At 43.9% G+C, this 21,415-nt stretch overlaps 1 protein-coding gene across 1 annotated transcript in view; it reads left to right on the top strand.

The window, feature by feature from the left end:
- The window catches only part of LOC115138781 (MAM domain-containing glycosylphosphatidylinositol anchor protein 1-like), a 324,659-nt gene that overhangs the window by 68,938 nt on the left and 234,306 nt on the right, over positions 1–21,415 (top strand). The window lies entirely within an intron of this gene.

The following is a 21,415-nucleotide window of genomic DNA, read 5'->3' on the forward strand; positions in this document are numbered from 1 at the left end:
CTTCAGTATGCTTTTGTAAGGTTGAGGGTTTGTGACCACAACGGATGAGCTCACTCATTCCTGCCTGTTTCATTACAGCACATCAATCAGCGACGTTTATTGTTGTCATTGAGAAAATACAGAACATTTTACATCAGAGCAGAATTCTACTGTCGGAAAAGGTACAAGCCTGATGCGGCACTTTTTTAAATTGTCTGAAACGTTATTAATTGTAGCTGTTGACATGTTACTATAGCTGCATTCTAGTCTGTACAAGGGTTGCGGTAGATACACTACTTGACCAAAAGTATGTGGACACCTGCTCGTCGAACATCTTATTCCAAAATCATGGGCACTAATATGGAGTTGGTCCCTCCTTTGGAAGTCCCCTGCCTCTGGAAGCAATGTCAGCACAATAACTGTTCGTCTGAAGCTTAATGAAATGGGTTTCCATGGCCGAGCAGCCACACACATGCCTAAGATCACCATGCACAATACAAAGAATTAGCTGGTGGTGTAAAGTTCGCCACCATTGGACTCTGGAGCAGTGGAAGCACGTTCTCTGGAGTGATGAAACACGCTTCACCATCTGGCAGTTCGACAGATGAATATGGGTTTGCTGGATGCCAGGAGAATGATACCTGCCCGAATGCATGGTGCCAATGTCACGCTCGTCCTCTTCTGACGAGGAGTAGCAAGGATCGGACCAAAGCGCAGCGTGGTACATGTTCATGACGATATTTATTCAACTCAGAACACTAAAACAAAAATAACGAGAATGATACGAAACGAAACAGTCCTGTCTGGTGACATACACAAAGACAGAAAATAATCACCCACGAAACACAATGGAAACAGGCTCCCTAAATACGGTTCTCAATCAGGGACAATGATTGACAGCTGCCTCTGATTGAGAACTATACCAGGCCAAAGACAGAAATACCAAATTATAGAAAAACTAACATAGACAACCCACCCAACTCACGCCCTGACCATACTAAAACAAAGACATAACAAAATAACTAAGGTCAGAACGTGACAGCCAACTGTAAAGTTTGGTGCAGGAGGGATAATGGTGTCGTGTCTTTGGCTATGCCGGATATGACATGCTATTCTATTAAAAAAATCTCTGTAACTAATATTACCTGATTGAGCTAATCATGTAATATAATTAACTAGAGAGTCGGGGCACCACGAAATAATATTTATGGAGCTGTTATCTTCCGAATAAACTCTTAAAGACCTAGTAATATTTTACATCAATAGCAGTCAATATTAATCGTCACCCTAATTCAGTCTCATCTGAAAGTTGTAAATTATTGGTTATCTTCACAAACTCTGGCTAACAAGTTGAATCAGTAATACAAAATTGGGTTGAATTATTTATTTACTAAATACCTAACTAATCACATAGAATTACATATACACAGAATTAATCATACCTTGATTACAAATTACGTCATAAAGGAAATCGTCCCTTGCGCGGGCGGAACAGATATGACAGCTGGTTACACAAAAGAAAAGGGTCTGGGTTTGAGTGAAAGAGTGGGAAGACTGAGGGACAAAGGGAGAAGCTGTGCTATCGTAAATACAAGTATCTTATGCATTCTAAATTACCGCCCATTTGGAAAAGGAAAATGCAATATATATTTACTCTGAGCTGCGGTTGGTGGTAGATGGAAGGCCGTGTTGCCAAACCGAGTCCTTTGTCCTTTGAAGAATGTCTCTGGTGGTCAATTGGATATGTTGTAGTAACGTCGTTGTGTGATAGACGGAATACTCTGTCTGTTCTTTCCTAGCCTGCGTTTCCAGCTGCTGTTGCTAACTCAACGGCTAGGAGGTATCACTTCTGTAGTGAATAAGAGTTCAAAGTTCATACCATTCGCAACCAAAGCTCATGCTGAGGTTGGCTTAGTTCTGTAGTTGACATGTTAGTCCTTTTAACGCAGAGGCTGCAGACCTCATGTACTTGGAACAGGAGGTTATATTGTCATCAAGGCTTTATATATGAAGGGAGAGGAGTGCGTGTTTGAAAGGTTTTATAACCCATGTCCCTTCTCAGGTGCGGACCACTGATTGAGCAGAGCCCTAACCTTGTGAAAACCCAAATCTCTCATTTGGAAGCTAAAATTACATTTAATCTCTTCACCAATAATTTTATATTCAAACATTCAAACATTTAAATTGAACAACAATTCCATGTGAATCCGATAACTACAATGTGTAGACTTTCCACTGTAGAGTTTACGTCATCTTATCATTGATGAGAATGTCTCAAATGACAACCGAACTGACATCATATTCATTAAGTACCGCACATGTTCAATAGGTTGAATTACCCAAATATAATTAATTTCCCCCCACCTTCTGATGTTCCCAGAATCTCTATGTTAACCAAGGGGTTTTCAAATTTCACATCAGTAGGGTAGAGAGAGGAAAAGGGGGGAAGAGGTATTTGTGACTGTCATAAACCTACCCCCCAGGCCAACGTCATGACAATGGTCTGGGGCTGTTTTTCATGGTTCGGTCTAGGTCCCTTAGTTCCAGTGAAGGGAAATCTTAACACTACAGCATACAATGACATTCTAGACAATTCTATTCCTCCAACATTATGGAAACAGTTTGGGGAAGGGCTTTTCCTGTTTCAGCATGACAATGCCCCCGTGCACAAAGCTAGGTCGATACAGAAATGGTTTGTCAGTTTGGTGTTGAAGAACTTGACTGGCCTGCACAGAGCCTTGACTTCAACCCCATTGTACACCTTTGGGATGAATTGAAACACCGACTGCGAGCCAGGCCTAATCGTCCAACATCAGTACTTGACCTCACTAATGCCTGCAGCAATGTTCCAACATCTAGAGAAAAGCCTTCCCAGAAGAGAGGAGGCTGTTATAGCACCAAAGGGGTGACCAACTCCATATTAATACCCATGATTTTGGAATGAGATGTTCAACGTTCAGGTGTCCACATACTTTTGGTCATGTAGTGTAACTTCTTTGCCCCGCCCTAGCAATCATATGTAATAGGACCATTATTCTGCATTGTAAGTTGACTTAGAGTTTTATGATTTTTTCTTATTGTATTAAAAAAAAATGTTTAAGTAGGTAAGTCAGTTAAGAACAAATTCTTATTTACAATGATGGCCTACCCCAGCCAAACACAGACGATGCTGGGCCAATTGTGCACCGTCCTATGGGACTCCCAATCACAGCCAGATGTGAACCAGGTACTGCAGTGACATCTCTCGCGCTGAGATGCAGTGCCTTAGACCGCTGCGCCACTCGGGAGCCCACGGAAAACTGATTTAAAAAAATGGCAGTTTGAAACGTTAGGCAAAATTGTCCAACTGTCACATCCCTAGTAAGAACAATAGTGCACCTAGGGTTGCAAGATTACTGAAACATTCAATAAATTCCCTGGTTTTCCTGAAATCCCGGTTGGAGGTGTGCCCAAATCAGGATGGAATAAACAGGAAATCCAGAATCCTCATAACCATGATTTTTGGATTAACTAATGAATTTATAGAACATTTCTGGAATTTTGCAACCCTAGGTGCAACAGTAATACAAAATAATATAATTGTATGACCAATGTGCTTTCACCCGCGTTGAGAGGTCGCTGTCGGCGGTTCTGAAACATAGGCTTACCTTCAGTGCACAGTTTAATTGGTACCATTTCCTAGACCATGTTGCTTTGTGCATAATAACATATTAGTGGCAGAAGCAGAGTGAGAAAATAAAACAGACCTTCCCTTATTGTCTAAGAAAAGCGAGGAGAGAGAAAACACATTTAATTAGGTCTGTAATCAATAGCCTAACTGTTAAATGTGCCTGGCTTTATAAATCATCTATATATCTACAGCAATAATACAGATCCTGCTTCTGTTGCCTGTTTGAGTGTTTGTTTAATAGCCTACTGATTCCGTGAGCTCTAAGCATTTGCTATGCTGTAATAACTACTTTTTTTCCCGTTAGAACAGATTCTCTGGTATTACTTATCATTTATTTAGTGTTGTTTACACTGTTCCAAACGGTCAGAAATATATTAATATTTGTCACGTATACTCCCTCTCCGGCCTCTAGGTCATCAGGCTGCTAATTATCCCGCACACCTGTCACCAGCATCTCGCGCACCTGTGCCTCATGACACCCATAGACTCCATCACCTCCTTGATTATCTTTCCTATATCTGTCACTCACCTTGGCTCTTTCCTCAGGTGTTATTGACTCTGTTTCATGTCGTTGCGTTGTTTGTGTTATGTGTTTGTTTTTATTTCATTCTTAAACCACTCACTACCTGAACTTGCTTACCGACTCAATGTACTCATTACAATTTTGTAATCTTAAAGCACCTATTTGTCATACAAACGCATCTCTAGCTCCTATACCCTAATTTTTCTTCATCTCCTTCTTATTGATCATCATTATAATAATAAGTAGTCATTACCACCATGTTTGGTTAGGCCTAAGAGTGCATGCATCCTGTTTAGCCGTCTTAACACCGTAACTTAGGCCTATATTTCAATATAGCCTAAAGGCTACTGTGTCAATAAATAAATCATTAATTTGTTCATGTCATCACACAGTATAGGAGTCATTCATGCTTTGAAATGCCATCAAGCATTTTTGTTGTTTTAAAATGAAATAACAAAGGGAGCCTCGAACAATTAGCCTGAACATACACAAATTCACGCAACTGTTTTAAGTCTTTGCAGTAATAAAGGCCTTACAATTTTGTTGTTTTGTTAGAAAAGACTCTGTGGTACATTTAGAATTATTTCGTTTAATTTACACTCTTCCAAATGGTCGGAAGAAAATGATTTACTGAACAAAAATATAAACGCTACATGCAACAATTTAAAGATTTTACTGAGTTAAAGTCCTATATAAGGAAATCAGTCAATTGAAATAAATCCATTAGGCCCTAATCTATGGATTTCAGGACTGGGTAGGGGCACAGCAATGGGTGGGCCTCATTGGGGAGCCAGGCCCAGCGAATCAGAATGAGTTTTTCCCCACAAAAGGGCTTTAATTACACACAGAAATACTCAGTTTCATCAGCTATCCGGGTGGCTGGTCTCAGATGATTCTGCAAGTGAAGAAGTTGGATGTGGAGATTCTGGGCATGCATGGTTACACATGGTCTGCATTATTTAGTCCAGTTGGACATACTGCCAAATTCTCTGAAATGACATTGGAGGCAGCTTACGGTGGAGAAATGAACATTCAATTATCTCGCAACAGCTCTGGTGGACATTCCTACATTCCTACAGTGGGGTCCTGGTTAGACCCCTTGACTTTTTAAAAATTCTAAAATGGATTAAATTAAAAAGAATCCTCAGCAATCGACACACAATACCACTTAATGAGTGGTAACAGGTTTTTAGAAATGCCTTATTTACGTAAGTATTCAGCACCTTCGCTATGAGACTCGAAATTGAGCTCAGGTGCTTCCTGTTTCCATTGATTATCCTTGATATGTTTCTACAACTTGATTGCAGTCCACCTGTGGTAGTTTCAATTGACTGGACATGATTTGGAAAGGCACACACTTGTCCATATAAGGTCCCACAGTTGACAGTGCATGTCAGAGAAAAAAAACACGCCAGAAAGTCGAAGTAATTGTGTCGAGGCACAGATCTGAGGAAGGGTACCAAAACATTTATGCAGCATTGAAGGTACTCAAGAACACAGTGGTGGGGCCTCCCGGGTGGTGCAGTGGTTAAGGGCACTGCCAAGTCAACAAACAGATTACCGACCATTTCGAATCCCACCATACCTTCTCCGCTATGCAATCTGGTTTCAGAGCTGGTCATGGGTGCACCTCAGCCACGCTCAAGGTCCTAAACGATATCTTTACCCGCCATCGATAAGAAACAAACCTGGCCAAGGCTTTCAACTCTGTCAATCACCACATCCTCATCGGCAGACTCGATAGCCTTGGTTTCTCAAATGATTGCCTCGCCTGGTTCACCAACTATTTCTCTCATAGAGTTCAGTGTGTCAAATCGGAGGGCCTGTTGTCCAGGCCTCTGGCAGTTTCTATGGGGGTACCACAGGGTTCAATTCTTGGACCGACTCTCTTCTCTGTATACATCACTGATGTCGCTCTTGCTGCTGGTGAGTCTCTGATCCACCTCTACGCAGATGACACCATTCTGTATACTTCTGGCCCTTCTTTGGACTCTGTGTTAATGTTGTGACTAGGGGGCCTTGTTTAAATTTTTTGAGAAAAAAACGTTCCCGTAGTAAATGGGATATTTTGTCAGGACAAGATGCTAGAATATGCATATAATTGACCGCTTAGGATAGAAAACACTCTAAAGTTTCCAAAACTGTAAAAATATTGTCTGTGAGGATAACAGAACTGATGTTGCAGGCGAAAGCCTGAGAAAAATCCAATCCGGAAGTGCCTCCTGTTTTGAAAGCGGTGCGTTCCAATGTGTCCCTATTGAGCAGTGAATGGGCTATCAACCAGATGACTCTTTCTCCGTATATTCCCGAAGGTGTCTACAGCATTGTGACGTAGTTTTACGCATTTATGTTGAAGAATACCCGTAAGCGGCTACATTGCGCAAGTGGTCACCTGATGCTCCCAGAGGGATTCTCGTGTAAAATACAAAGGTAGCCATTACTCCAATCGGTCCTACTGAAAAACTAATTGTCCCGATGGATATATTATCGAATAGATATTTGAAAAACACCTTGAGGTTTGATTATAAACAACGTTTGCCATTTTCTGTCGATATTATGGAGATAATTTGGAATATTTTTTGCCGTTTTCGTGACTGCAATTTCTGGGCGATTTCTCAGCCAAACGTGAAGAACAAACAGAGCTATTTCGACTACAAAAATAATATTTTTGGATAAATTTGCTAAATGGGAGTCTCGTGAGTGAAAACATCTGAAGCTCATCAAAGGTAAACAATTTAATTTGATTGCTTTTCTGATTTCCGTGACCAAGTTACCTGCTGTTAGCTGGACAAAATGCTATGCTAGGCTATCGATAAACTTACACAAATGCTTGTCTAGCTTTGGTTGTAAAGCATATTTTGAAAATCTGAGATGACAGGGTGATTAACAACCCGCCAGACGAGCTTCAATGCCATACAACTCTCCTTCCGAGATCTCCAATTGCTCTTAAAACAAGTCAAACTAAATGCATGCTCTTCAACCGATCGCTGCCTGCACCTGCGCGCCTGTCCAACATCACTACTCTGGACGGTTCTGACTTAGAATAAGTGGACAACTACAAATACCTAGGTGTCTGGTTAGACTGTAAACTCTCCTTCCAAACATCTCCAATCCAAAGTTAAATCTAGAATTGGCTTCCTATTTCACAACAAAGCCTTCACTCATGCTGCCAAACATACCCTTGTAAAACTGACCATCCTACCGATCCTCGACTTCGGCGACGTCATTTACAAAATAGCCTCCAATACCCTACTCAATAAATTGGTAGGGTGCCATCTGTTTTGTCACCAAAGCCCCATATACTACCCACCACTGCGACCTGTACACTCTCGTTGGCTGGCCCTCGCTTCATACTCGTCACCAAACCCACTGGCTCCAGGTCATCTACAAGACCCTGCTAGGTAAAGTCCCCCTTATCTCACCTCTCTGGTCACCATAGCAGCACCCACCTGTAGCACGCGCTCCAGCAGGTATATCTCTCTGGTCACCCCCAAAACCAATTCTTACTTTGGCCACCTCTCCTTCCAGTTCTCTGCTGCCAATGACTGGAACAAACTGCAAAAATCTCTGAAACTGGAAACACTTATCCCCCTCACTAGCTTTAAGCACCAGCTGTCAGAGCAGCTCACTGATTACTGCACCTGTACATAGCCCATCTATAATTTAGCCCAAACAACTACGTCTCCCCCTACTGTATTTATTTATTTATTTTGCTCCTTTGCACCCCCATTATTTCTATCCCTACTTTGCACATTCTTCCACTGCAATCTACCATTCCAGTGTTTTTTATTTGCTATACTGTATTTACTTCACCACCATGGCTTTTTTGCCTTTACCTCCCTTATCTCACCTCATTTGCCAACATATAGACTTATTTTTCTACTGTATTATTGACTGTATGTTTGTTTTACTCCCTGTGTAACTCTGTGTTGTTGTACCTGTCGAACTGCTTTATCTTGGCCAGGTCGCTATTGTAAATGAGAACTTGTTTAAGTACAATTCTTTCAAGCTTGTTTAGCTGGTCTGTAGCTTTAGGCTATTCTTTAGATGCTGGTGAACCATAATGTGCAGGCATAATCAAAAAGTGACACTGGACTAGCACACAGGTGTCTATAGCTAGGTTTCCATTCAATTTCATGTGAATATTCCAAAATATGTATAAAACAATACGCTGGACAACACGACTGTGAAGATTTTAATTTATCGGACGTTTGAGAAATTTACCAGGCCATTCAGATCCGATTTCATAAAAGAGGGATATTGGCCAAATGAACCACATTTACGGGTCCTTAAAAACAGCCTATAACAAATTAGAAAAACATTATTCCTTGGATTTTGGTGAGAAGCTTATGCAAAACTTTATAGCCTATTTGTTTTGTGTTTTGTGTTTATTAGGTTACTTTCCTAAAGCAATATTTGTTCACCTCATGGTTCAGTTGTCCAGATTCAAGCACTAAATGCATCAGGGTATTGCATGCATAGGCCTATAGGCTTAGGTGTCAACTGTAGGATATTCTTATAAGAAATGGCCTATATAAAAGAAGAGAAGCTTAGGCCTAGCACCAGAGAGGTGAGAGATAGAGATACTGTATGCTGCCTGCATGCTACAACACCGATATGCATTTCTTTATGTCCGATGATTAGTGCGTCTGCTATACAGATACAGACATACAGAAGTAGGCTAATTTGTTAATAATTTTACATCAGAATATTTTGTATAAAGATAAGCATTATATTGTTATCAGCTTTATATAGTTTTGGGGGCCAAAAGCTGGCAATTAGGTCTACCAGCTAAGAGAAATCCTGGCACATTTTCCCATCAGAGTTGTTTCGGATTAAAGTCTGTGTGTGAATATGTAAATCACATAAAAATAAAAATAATGTTGAGGTACCAAAGAATAAATACATGTTAAATATACTGTATACAGGGCCTCCCGGGTGGCGCAGTGGTCTAAGGCACTGCATCGCATATTGCATCGATTCTGCGTTCAAGCCTAGGCTCTGTCGCAGCCAGCTGCAACCGGGAGGTCCATGTGGTGACACACAATTGGCCCTGCGTTGTCTGTTTTCGGGAGGGCTTGGCCAGCAGGGATACACCTGTCTCATCGCGCACTAGTGACTCCTGTGGCAAGCTGGGCACAGTGCAGGTCACCAGGTGTACAGTGTTTCCTCCAAGTCCATATGGGAGTTACGGCAAGACATATGGGAGTTCAGACAAGACTGTAACTACTGCCAATTGCATACCATGAAATTGTGAAGAAAAAAAAGGAATTAAAACAAAAGTATAACACAAATATACTGTATCCAATCAAATGGGTTTCCATTGCATTTTCAACTCCTTCCTGCTGATGGTTTTGTCACACTTTTTTATATAGGTAGGCTATGGCGAATATGCCCACTCTTGTATTGGCACGTGCCGCTTTCGTCAACAGTTTGCAGATACAGTGCAGGGAGGCTCACTATATAATGAGATTATTATGGACAAAAGTGCAAGACTATTTTTATTTGTCAAATGGCAGCCAAGCGTCGATCATCATTCACCAGAATAAGACCCTTGATATTAATGCTGAAATTATATTTTGGATGAATGTGTGCAGGCCTACAGGAGTCTTTTGAAGTAGTCTAATCAGATTAAAACATTGTGACTGATAGTGTTAATGCCACATATAAAAAGTATACATTTTAAGAGTTAAATTATTAATATTTAGGTTATATTGAAGCGTTTGGATCTAAACTCAGCAAAAAAAGAAACGTCCTCTCACTGTCAACTGAGTTTATTTTCAGCAAACCTAACATATGTAAATATTTGTATGAACATAACAAGATTCAACAACTCAGACATAAACTGAACAAGCTCTACAGACATGTGACTAACAGACATTTAACAATGTGTCCCTGAAAAAAGGGAGGGTCAAAATCAGAAGTAACAGTCGGTGTCTGGTGTGGCCACCAGCTGCATTAAGTACTGCAGTACATCTCCTCCTCATGGACTACACCAGATTTGCCAGTTCTTGCTGTGAGATGTTACCCCACTCTTCCAACAAGGCACCTGCAAGTTCCCGGACATTTCTGGGGGGAATGGCCCTAGTCCTCACCCTCCGATCCGACAGGTCCCAGACGTGCTCAATGGGATTGAGATCCGGGCTCTTTGCTGGCCATGGCAAAACACTGACATTCCTGTCTTGCAGGAAATCACGCACAGAATGAGCAGTATGGCTGGTGGCATTGCCATGCTGGAGGGTCATGTCAGGATGAGCCTGCAGGAAGGGTACCTTCCACATGAGGGTACCTTCCACATGAGGGAGGAGGATGTCTCCCCTGTAACGCACAGCATTGAGATTGCCTACAATGACAAGCTCAGTCCGATAATGCTGTGACACACCACCCCAGACCAAGACGGACCCTCCACCTCCAAATCGATCCCGCTCCAGACTACAGGCCGCAGTGTAACGCTCATTCCTTCGAAGATAAAGGCGAATCCGACCATCACCCATGTTGAGACAAAACCGTCTCGTCAATGAAGAGCACTTTCTGCCAGTCCTGTCTGGTCCAGCGACGGTGGTTGTGTACCCATAGGCGATAATGTTGCCGGTGATGTCTTTTGAGGACCTTCCTTACAACAGGTCAACAAGCTCTCAGTCCAGCATCTCTCAGCCTATTGAGGACAGTCTGAGCACTGATAGAGGGATTGTGCGTTCCTGGTGTAACTCGGGCAGTTGTTGTTGCCCTCCTGTACTTGTCCCGCAGGTGTGATATTCGGATGTACCGATCCTGTGCAGGTGTTGTTACACTTGGACTGCCACTGTGTGGACGATCAGCTCTCCGTCCTGTCTCCCTGTAGTGCTGTCTTAGGCATCTCACAGTATGGAGATTGCAATTTATTGCCCTGGCCACATCTGCAGTCCTCATGCCTCCTTGCAGCATGCCTAAGGCACATTCACGCAGATGAGCAGGGAACCTGGGCATCTTTCTTTTGGTGTTTTTCAGAGTCAGTGGAAAGGCCTCTTTAGTGACCTAAGTGTTCATAACTGTGACCATAATTGCCTACCGTCTGTAAGCTGTGTGTCTTAACGACCGTTCCACAGGTGCATGTTCATTCATTGTTTATGATTCATTGAACAAGCATGGCAAACAGTGTTTAAACCCTTTACAGTGAAGATCTGTGAAGTTATTTGGATTTTTATGAATTATCTTGAAAAAGGGACGTTTCTTTTTTTGCTGAGTTTAGGTGCGCATAGAATAGCTGCTCGGATTGGAGAGGGGGCAGTGTGCAGTTAGATGAAGACTCATGGTGTGATTGTGGTAACATACAGGAACACAAGTCCTTTTGTTCACCCGACCTAGAATACCTCCCAATCAAATGCTGACCGTATTATCTCCCAAGAGAATTATCTTCGGTTATTGTCACAGCCGTGTATATCCCCCCTCAAGCTGATACCATGACGGCCCGCAAAGAACTACACTGGACTTTGTGCAAACTGGAAACCACATACCCCGAGGCCGTATTTATTGTAGCTGAGGATGTTAACAAAGAAAATATGAGAAAAAGGCTGCCGAAGTTATATCAAGTTCTAGTACTCGTGCTACTTAAACACTCGACCACTGCTACTCCAATTTCCGGGATGCCTACAAGGCCCTCCCCCACCCACCTTTTGGCAAATCTGACTCCATTTTGCTCCTCCCTTCCTATAGACACAAACTCAAAGTACCTGCGCTAAAAACTTTAATTGGTCGGTCAGAATTCAGCTTCAAGATTGTTTGGATCACGAGGACTGGGATATTTTCCGGGTAGCCTCCGATAATAACATTGTCAAATATACTGATACATGACTGAGTTTATCAGGAAGTGTATAGAAGACGTTGTACCCACTGTGACTATTAAAACCTACCCTAATCAGAAACCGTGGTTAGATGGCAGCATTTGTGCAAAACTGAAAGCCCGAACCACCGCATTTAACCATGGCAAGGTGAATGGGAATATGGCAGAATACACACAGGGTAGTTATTCCCTCTGCAAGGTAATCCAACAGGAAAAATGTCAGTTTAGAGACAAAGTGGTGTCGCATTTCAACAACTCAGACACAAGATATAAGTGACAGGGTCTACAGACAATAACGGACTGCAAAAGGAAAACCAGCCACGCTGCGGACACCGAAGTCTTGCTTCCGGACAAGTTAAACACCTTCTTTGTCCGCTTTAAGGTTGCTGGTATGGCAACAGAACTGCCCACAACCGCAGGGCTCTCCACAAGGGGTGTGGTCTTCACAACGCCTCACCGGGGGCAAACTACCTGCCCTCCAGGACACCTACAGCACCCGATGTCGCAGGAAGGCCAAAAAGATAATCAAGGACAACAACCACCCAAGCCACTGCCTGTTACCCTGCTATCATTTACATTTACATTTAAGTCATTTAGCAGACGCTCTTATCCAGAGCGACTTACAAATTGGTGCATTCACCTTATGACATCCAGTGGAGCAGCCACTTACAATAGTGCATCTAAATCTTTTAAGGGGGGGGGGGGGTGAGAAGGATTACTTTATCCTATCCTAGGTATTCCTTAAAGAGGTGGGGTTTCAGGTGTCTCCGGAAGGTGGTGATTGACTCCGCTGTCCTGGCGTCGTGAGGGAGTTTGTTCCACCATTGGGGGGCCAGAGCAGCGAACAGTTGACTGGGCTGAGCGGGAACTGTACTTCCTCCGTGGTAGGGAGGCGAGCAGGCCAGAGGTGGATGAACGCAGTGCCCTTGTTTGGGTGTAGGGCCTGATCAGAGCCTGGAGGTACTGAGGTGCCGTTCCCCTCACAGCTCCATAGGCAAGCACCATGGTCTTGTAGCGGATGCGAGCTTCAACTGGAAGCCAGTGGAGAGAGCGGAGGAGCGGGGTGACGTGAGAGAACTTGGGAAGGTTGAACACCAGACGGGCTGCGGCGTTCTGGATGAGTTGTAGGGGTTTAATGGCACAGGCAGGGAGCCCAGCCAACAGCGAGTTGCAGTAATCCAGACGGGAGATGACAAGTGCCTGGATTAGGACCTGCGCCGCTTCCTGTGTGAGGCAGGGTCGTACTCTGCGGATGTTGTAGAGCATGAACCTACAGGAACGGGCCACCGCCTTGATGTTAGTTGAGAACGACAGGGTGTTGTCCAGGATCACGCCAAGGTTCTTAGCGCTCTGGGAGGAGGACACAGTGGAGTTGTCAACCGTGATGGTGAGATCATGGAACGGGCAGTCCTTCCCGGGAGGAAGAGCAGCTCCGTCTTGCCGAGGTTCAGCTTGAGGTAGTGATCCGTCATCCACACTGATATGTCTGCCAGACATGCAGAGATGCGATTCGCCACCTGGTCATCAGAAGGGGGAAAGGAGAAGATTAATTGTGTATCGTCTGCATAGCAATGATAGGAGAGACCATGTGAGGTTATGACAGAGCCAAGTGACTTGGTGTATAGCGAGAATAGGAGAGGGCCTAGAACAGAGCCCTGGGGGACACCAGTGGTGAGAGCACGTGGTAAGGAGACGGATTCTCGCCACGCCACCTGGTAGGAGCGACCTGTCAGGTAGGACGCAATCCAAGCGTGGGCCGCGCCGGAGATGCCCAACTCGGAGAGGGTGGAGAGGAGGATCTGATGGTTCACAGTATCGAAGGCAGCCGATAGGTCTAGAAGGATGAGAGCAGAGGAGAGAGAGTTAGCTTTAGCAGTGCGGAGCGCCTCCGTGATACAGAGAAGAGCAGTCTCAGTTGAATGACTAGTCTTGAAACCTGACTGATTTGGATCAAGAAGGTCATTCTGAGAGAGATAGCGGGAGAGCTGGCCAAGGACGGCACGTTCAAGAGTTTTGGAGAGAAAAGAAAGAAGGGATACTGGTCTGTAGTTGTTGACATCGGAGGGATCGAGTGTAGGTTTTTTCAGAAGGGGTGCAACTCTCGCTCTCTTGAAGACGGAAGGGACGTAGCCAGCGGTCAGGGATGAGTTGATGAGCGAGGTGAGGTAAGGGAGAAGGTCTCCGGAAATGGTCTGGAGAAGAGAGGAGGGGATAGGGTCAAGCGGGCAGGTTGTTGGGCGGCCGGCCGTCACAAGACGCGAGATTTCATCTGGAGAGAGGGGAGAAAGAGGTCAGAGCACAGGGTAGGGCAGTGTGAGCAGAACCAGCGGTGTCGTTTGACTTAGCAAACGAGGATCGGATGTCGTCGACCTTCTTTTCAAAATGGTTGACGAAGTCATCTGCAGAGAGGGAGGAGGGGGAGGGGGAGGGGGATTCAGGAGGGAGGAGAAGGTGGCAAAGAGCTTCCTAGGGTTAGAGGCAGATGCTTGGAATTTAGAGTGGTAGAAAGTGGCTTTAGCAGCAGCGACAGAAGAGGAAAATGTAGAGAGGAGGGAGTGAAAGGATGCCAGGTCCGCAGGGAGGCGAGATTTCCTCCATTTCCGCTCGACTGCCCGGAGCCCTGTTCTGTGAGCTCGCAATGAGTCGTCGAGCCACGGAGCGGGAGCGGAGGACCGAGCCGGCCTGGAGGATAGGGGACATAGAGAGTCAAAGGATGCAGAAAGGGAGGAGAGGAGGGTTGAGGAGGCAGAATCAGGAGATAGGTTGGAGAAGGTTTGAGCAGATTGAAGAGATGATAGGATGGAAGAGGAGAGAGTAGCGGGGGAGAGAGAGCGAAGGTTGGGACGGCGCGATACCATCCGAGTAGGGGCAGTGTGGGAAGTGTTGGATGAGAGCGAGAGGGAAAAGGATACAAGGTAGTGGTCGGAGACTTGGAGGGGAGTTGCAATGAGGTTAGTGGAAGAACAGCATCTAGTAAAGATGAGGTCGAGCGTATTGCCTGCCTTGTAAGTAGGGGGGGAAGGTGAGAGGGAGAGGTCAAAAGAGGAGAGGAGTGGAAAGAAGGAGGCAGAGAGGAATGAGTCAAAGGTAGACGTGGGGAGGTTAAAGTCGCCCAGAACTGTGAGAGGTGAGCCGTCCTCAGGAAAGGAGCTTATCAAGGCATCAAGCTCATTGATGAACTCTCCGAGGGAACCTGGAGGGCGATAAATGATAAGGATGTTAAGCTTGAAAGGGCTGGTAACTGTGACAGCATGGAATTCAAAGGAGGCGATAGACAGATGGGTAAGGGGAGAAAGAGAGAATGACCACTTGGGAGAGATGAGGATCCCGGTGCCACCACCCCGCTGACCAGAAGCTCTCGGGGTGTGCGAGAACACGTGGGCGGACGAAGAGAGAGCAGTAGGAGTAGCGGTGTTATCTGTGGTGATCCATGTTTCCGTCAGTGCCAAGAAGTCGAGGGACTGGAGGGAGGCATAGGCTGAGATGAACTCTGCCTTGTTGGCCGCAGATCGGCAGTTCCAGAGGCTACCGGAGACCTGGAACTCCACGTGGGTCGTGCGCGCTGGGACCACCAGATTAGGGTGGCCGCGGCCACGCGGTGTGGAGCGTTTGTATGGTCTGTGCTTGGAATGACAAGTGGACTACACGTCTCGAATGTTCAGAAAGTTGAGCTTACGTAGCAAGAATCTTATTGACTAAAATGATTAAAAATGATACAGTACTGCTGAAGTAGGCTAGCTGGCAGTGGCTGCGTTGTTGACTTTGTAGGCTAGCTGGCAGTGGCTGCGTTGTTGATTCGGGGGCTAGCTGGCTAGCTAGCAGTGTTGATTACGTTACGTTGCGTTAAAAGAACGACAATAGCTGGCTAGGTAACCTAGAAAATCGCTCTAGACTACACAATTATCTTTGATACAGAGACGGCTATGTAGCTAGCTATGTAGCTAGCTACGATCAAACAAATCAAACCGTTGTACTGTAATGAAATGAAATGAAAATGTGATACTACCTGTGGAGCGAGGCGGAATGCGACCGGGTTGTTGAGTTCTAATCGGTAGACGTTGGCTAGCTGTTGGCTAGCTGTTGGCTAGCTAGCAGTGTCTCCTACGTTAAGGACGACAAATAGCTGACTGCGTTGTTGATTCAGGGGCTAGCTGGCTAGCTAGCTAGCAGTGTTGATTACGTTACGTTGCGTTAAAAGAACGACAATAGCTGGCTAGGTAACCTAGAAATCGCTCTAGACTACACAATTATCTACACAATTATCTTTGAAACAGAGACGGCTATGTAGCTAGCTATGTAGACGGTGGGCGTTAGCTAGCTGGCTAGCTGCTGGGCAGATACGTTAGGACGACGAAATACGATAATTACGCAATTATCTTTGATACAAAGACGGCTATGTAGCTAGCTAAGAAGAAATTGCTAAGATTAGACAAATCAAACTGTTGTACTATAATGAAATGTAATGAAATGTAATGAAAAGTTATACTACCTGCAGACCGAAGTGCAGACCGAAGTGCGGATGCGACTGCTCGCTCCAACCCGGAACCCCTTCTATCATCCAGAAGGTGAGGTCAGTACAGGTGCATCAAAAATGGGACCGAGAGACTAAAAAACTGCTTCTATCTCAAAGCCATCAGACTGTTAAATAGCCATCACTAGCACATTAGAGGCTGCTGCCCTATATACATAGACTTGAAATCACTGGCCACTTTAATAATTGGAACACTAATCACTTTAATGATGTTTACATATTTTGCATTACTCATGTCATATCTACAGTATTCACCCCCTTGGCATTTTTCCTATTTTGTTGCCTTATATCATTTGACTTACACAACCTGCCTACCACTTTGAAGATGCAAAATATTTTTTATTGTGAAACAAACTAGAAATAAGACAAACCAACATAAAACTTGAGTGTGCATAACTATTCAACCCCACAAATGATTACTTTGTAGAGCCACCTTTTGCAGCAATTACAGCTACAAGTCTCTTGGGGTATGCCTCTATAAGCTTGGCACATCTAGCCACTGCGATTTTTGCCCATTCTTCAAGGCAAAACTGCTCCAGTTCCTTCAAGTTGGATGGGTTCCGCTGGTGTACAGCAATCTTTAAGTCCTACCACAGATTTTCTATTGGATTGAGGTCTGGGTTTTGACTAGGCCAATCCAAGACAATTAAATGTTTCCCCTTAAACCACTCGAGTGTTGCTTTAGCAGTATGCTTAGGGTCATTGTCCTACTGGAAGGTGAACCTCCGTCCCACTCTCAAATCTCTGGAAGACAAACAGGTTTCCCTCAAGAATTTACCTTTATTTAGAGCCATCCATAATTTCTTCAATTCTGAACAGTTTCCCAGTCCCTGCCAATGAAAACATCCCCACAGCATGATGCTGCCACCACCATGCATCACTGTGGGGATGGTGTTCTTGGCGTGATGAGAGGTGTTGGGTTTGCGCCAGACATAGCGTTTTCCTTGATGGCCAAAAAGCTAAATTTGAGTCTCATCTGACCAGAGTACCTTCTTCCATATGTTTGGGGAGTCTCCCACATTCCTTTTGGTGATCACCAAACGTGTTTGCTTATTTTTTTCTTTAAGCAATTACTTTTTTTCTGGCCACTCTTCCGTAAAGCCCAGTTCTGTGGGGTGTAGGGCTTAAAGTGGTCCAATGGACAGACACTCCAATCTCTGCTGTCGAGCTTAGCAGCTCCTTCAGGGTTAGCATTGGTCTCTTTGTTGCCTCTCTGATTAATGCCCTCCTTGCCTGGTCCGTGGGTTTTGGTGGGCGGCCCTCTCTTGGCAGGTTTGTTGTAGTGCATATTCTTCCCATTTTTTAATAATGGATTTAATGGTGCTCCATGGGATGTTCAAAGTTTCTGATATTTTTTATAACCCAACCCCGATCTGTACATCTCCACAACTTTGTCCCTGACCTGTTTGGAGAGCTCCTTGGTCTTCATGGTGCTGCTTGCTTGGGGGTGTTGCAGCCTTTAAGAACAGGTGTATATATACTGAGATCATGTGGCAGATCATGTGCCACTTAGATTGCACACAGGTGGACTTTATTTAACTAATTATGTGACTTCTGAAGGTAATTGGTTGCACCAGATCTTATTAGGACTTCATAGCAAAGGTGAATACATATGCACGCACCACGTTTCCGGGGTTTTTTTTGTGTACGTTTTTGAAATAAGTATTTTTTTTCATTTCACTTCATCAATTTGGGCTATTTTGTGTTTGTCCATTACATGAAATCCAAATAAAAATACATTTAAATTACAGGTTGTAATGCAACAAAATAGGAAAAAAGGCATGGGGGATGAATTATTTTGCAAGGCACTGTATGTACTCTATATATATACATTCTATTCTACTGTATTTTAGTCTATGCTGCTCTGACATTGCTCATCCAAATATTTATATATTCATAATTCCATTCCTTTACTTTAGATTGTGTGTAATTGTTAGATATTACTTTTTAGATATTACTGCACTGTTGGAGCTAGAAACACAAGCATTTCGCTCCATCTGCAAAACACGTTTATGTGACAAATACAATTTGATCAGGTTGCCAGTTAAGCTGTCAGTAAGTTATTAGCAGTTGCTGGCTATTTAGTCTGTGTGAATTTTCAAATAACTTACTGACAACTGAATGTCAATTAGGTTACACAAAATTCACAGCAACTTCCAAGCATTTAATTAACATTAACGTAATGTCAAATCCACAGTTATCTTAACAGTTCAGCGCTTTGATAACCACTATTCTTACAAAAGTTAGTCAGCTAACTGAGTTCAAATTTGTTCTTAAACTATGAGAACATAGCAATCAAGCACTTAAACTTGTACAACACTTCAATTGACGGTTGGCACAAATGCACATATACTAGGTCATGCCCCAAATATGCTAATGAGCCCCACTGCGCATGTATCCTAAAAGGAACCGACCAGTACCATATGAAGGTACCTTATGTGTACCTTTGACACTGCTGAAACATTCATGCACTTCCACCCAGTTCAAATTCCCAAAGCATGTATATACAGTCGTGTCCAAAAGTTTTGAGAATGATACAAATATTAATTTTCACAAAGTCTGCTGCCTCAGTTTGTATGATGGCAATTTGCATTTTCTCCAGAATGTTATGAAGAGTGATCAGATGAATTGCAATTAATTGCAAAGTCCCTCTTTGCCATGCAAATGAACCGAATCCCCCCAAAACATTTCCACTGCATTTCAGCCCTGCCACAAAAGGACCGGCTGACATCATGTCAGTGATTCTCTCGTTAACACAGGTGTGAGTGTTGATGGGGACAAGGCTGGGAATCACTCTGTCAAGAACTTCAAGAGAGCAGTTAAATTGTTGTGAAGAAGGCTTCAGGGCGCCCAAGAAAGTCCAGCAAGCGCCAGGACTGTCTCCTAAAGTTGATTCAGCTGTGGGATCGGGGCATCACCAGTACAGAGCATGCTCAGGAATGGCAGCAGGCAGGTGTGAATGCTTCTGCACGCACAGTGAGGCGAAGACATTTGAAGGATGGCCTGTTGTCAAGAAGGGCAGCAAAGAAGCCACTTCTCTCCAGGAAAAACATCAGGGACAGACTGATATTCTGCAAAAGGTACAGAGATTGGACTGCTGAGGACTGGGGTAAAGTCATTTTCTCTGATGAATCCCCTTTCAGTTTGTTTGGGGCATCCAGAAAAAAAGCTTGTCTGGAGAAGACAAGGTGAGCGCTACCATCAGTCCTGTGTCATGCCAACAGTAAAGCATCCTGAGACCATTCATGTGTGGGGTTGCTTCTCAGCCAAGGGAGTGGGGTCACTCACAATTTTGCCTAAGAACATAGCCATGAATAAAGAATGATACAAACACATCCCCCGAGAGCAACTTCTCCATCCAGGAACAGTTTGGTGACGAACAATGCCTTTTCCAGCATGATGGAGCATCTTCCCATAAGGCAAAAGTGGCTCGGGATCAAAACATCGATATTTTGGGTCCATGGCCAGGACACTCCCCAGACCTTAAGCCCATTGAGAACTTGTGGTCAATCCTCAAGAGGCGGGTGGACAAACAAAAACCCACAAATTCGGGACAAAATACAAGCATTGATTATGCAAGAATGGGCTGCTATCAGTCAGGATGTGGCCCAGAAGTTAATTGACAGCATTCCAGGGCGGATTGCAGAGTTCTTGGTGTAATTGTCAATAAAAGCCTTTGACACTTATGAAATGCTTGTAATTATACTTCAGCATTCCATAGTAGCATACCACCCTGCATACCACTGCTGGCTTGCTTCTGAAGCTTAGCAGGGTTGGTCCTGGTCAGTCCCTGCCAGGGAGACCAAATGCTGCTGGAAGTGGTGTTGGAGGGCTAGTAGGAGGCACTCTTTCCTCTGGTCTAAAAAATATCCCAATTCCCCTGTTTACACTGCCCTGTTTAGGGTGCCGTCTTTCGGATGGGATGTTAAACGGGTCCTGACTCTCTGAGGGCATTAAAGATCCCATGGCACTTATTGTAAGAGTAGGGGTGTTAAGCGGCTAGAATTCCCAATCTGGCCCTCAAACCATCACGGTCACCTAATAATCCCCAGTTTACAATTGGCTCATTCATCCCCCTCCTCTCCCCTGTAACTATTCACCAGGTTGTTGCTGTAAATGAGAACGTGTTCTCAGTCAACTTACCTGGTAAAATAATGGATAAATAAAAAAAAATAGTAACATCTGACAAAAATATCTAAAGACACTAAAGCAGCAAACTTTGTGGAAATTAATATTTGTGTCATTCTCAAAACTTTTGGCCACGACTGTACACTATATGTCCCTGAGCACAGATACATTTTTTTATGTGGTTGTTGTCAGACAATCTGACAATTATTGACTTGATTTTGGGCAACTTTAGCAATGTGCAGAAATGTATTATTGCCATTAAATTCTGCAACATGCTGTCCTTTTACAGCAATAACACCTTAATTCAGCTGTAAAAAGTGTTGGGCCAGTAAACGAAAGGTCGCTGGTTCAAATCCCAGAGCTAGGTGAAAAATCTGTTGATGTGCAATGGAGCAAGGCACCAAATATCGATCGATCTAGATAAGTGTTTGCTAAATGACTAAAATGTAAAATTCTGTAACTTGTTTCACTGCAACCTGTACTGTACCGTAAAATTACAGGAGCTTTTTTAACAGTGTAGCATTTAATTTGCATAAAAGGAAAACCTGGTGGAGTGGGAAACAACAGGATGGTTCTTCAGAACCATCACAGTAGTAAAGAATCATTCCTGATATGCTCCCCAAAAATGGTTACACATCACTATCACCCCTGAAAAATAACCCTCAAGAACCTTTTGTTGTTGTTTTGTTTGCTGGTCCAGCATGGTCCGGTCATGCTGGTCTGCAAAACCACACCCATCATTGTCATATTTCCCAACATGCTCTA

The sequence above is a fragment of the Oncorhynchus nerka genome, linkage group LG12 (assembly GCF_034236695.1).
Source record: "Oncorhynchus nerka isolate Pitt River linkage group LG12, Oner_Uvic_2.0, whole genome shotgun sequence".
NCBI lineage: Eukaryota > Metazoa > Chordata > Actinopteri > Salmoniformes > Salmonidae > Oncorhynchus > Oncorhynchus nerka.